We start from the raw sequence: 1,433 nt of genomic DNA, 5'->3' as shown, positions 1-1,433 counted from the left end.
CGTAGGCTACACTGACGGGCCAGTGATCCAGGATCGAGGATCCTCCTCTCTCTGCCTCTCCTTCCTCTCCTCTTGCCCTTTACCTCCTTTGCCTCCCACGCCCCAGCTTGGATTACAAGCGTGGGCTACACTTGATTTTTTTTTTTTTTTTTTTTTTTACTTTTGGGATAGCATTGGAAATGTAAATGAAATAAATACCTAATAAAAAATAATAATTAAAAATAAATAAATTAATAAATAGCCATTTATCCAAAGGATGGGGGGGAGTACACCCTGGCAATGGGCAAAGAGACACCTTGTTGATGGCATTGATCTTATATCCGGCAGGGGCAGAGCAGTGTTCATCCTAGCTTGATGTCTGGCTTGGTGGCCAAAACTGCTTTATGCCTAGGACACATAAAAATCAAATCAGGGGCTGGAGAGATGGCTCAGTGGTTGAGAGCATTGTCTGCTCTTCCAGGGGTCCTGAGTTCAAATCCCCAGCAACCACATGGTGGCTCACAACCATAGGTGATAGGATCTGGTGCCCTCTTCTGTTGTGTCTGAGAACAGCGGCAGTATGCTCACATAAATCTTTTTTTTTTTTTAAGATTTATTTATTATTATATCTAAGTACACTGTAGCTGTCTTCAGATGCACCAGAAGAGGGCATCAGATCTCATTACGGATGGTTGTGAGCCACCATGTGGTTGCTAGGATGTGAACTCAGGACCTTCGGAAGAGCAGTTGGTACTCTTAACCACTGAGCCATCTCGCCAGCCCACTTACATAAATCTAAAAAAAAAAAAAAATCAAATCTAGGCAGTGCAGCCCAGGAGGAGGAAGACAGACAGACAGAGACCTGTGTTTCTCCATGCCACACAGTATGGACAGGGAAAGATGCCCACAGACCTGCCCTTCACCCCATGGCACAGACATGCGAAAGACACACAGAGCCCCGCCTACCACCATGCAGACAGAGACCTGCAGACCACCATGCCACCCACAGACCTGTTTCCCCTCCCCATGCAGGGCACTGGCTGCTGTAGGCACCTGTTTACCCCCACACCACGCAGTGTGTGGATGAAAGCCGTCACTCAGGGACCCACCAATCACAGGGTAGACCAACAGCAGGAGCCACCACCATGTGCAAGTATGTGGTGGACAGGTGGAAGAGAAAGAGAAGTGGAACAGCTTGAGCGCTATGAGGAGGATGGAACTGGAGACTTGAGGAAGGGTGAAGAGGAATAGCCACTGTGATTGGCCAGCCTTGCCGCCCAGGGCCATGGTGAGGTCCAAGTCCGTGCTGCCGCTGCCGAGGGCCATGTCTGGGTCTGTGGCTACACAGCATCAGGAATTGGTGTTGATACTGGAGGCTCAAATGATCACTAAATAACATGTGAATGTCCCTGGCCAGGGCAACTTCCCGGGGATCACATAGATGTCCAAGGGCT

The 1,433-nt window shown here is 49.0% G+C and overlaps 1 pseudogene; it reads left to right on the top strand.

Moving 5' to 3' along the window:
• The first annotated feature begins 269 nt into the window (after positions 1-269).
• Gm25569 lies at positions 270-400 on the top strand (annotated as a pseudogene).
• The last annotated feature ends 1,033 nt before the right edge of the window (positions 401-1,433 follow it).

This window comes from Mus musculus, chromosome 2, assembly GCF_000001635.26.
Source record: "Mus musculus strain C57BL/6J chromosome 2, GRCm38.p6 C57BL/6J".
Taxonomy (NCBI): Eukaryota; Metazoa; Chordata; class Mammalia; order Rodentia; family Muridae; genus Mus; species Mus musculus.
The sequence above is the reverse complement of the archived record's forward strand: the minus strand, read 5'-3'. Positions and strand labels throughout refer to the sequence as shown.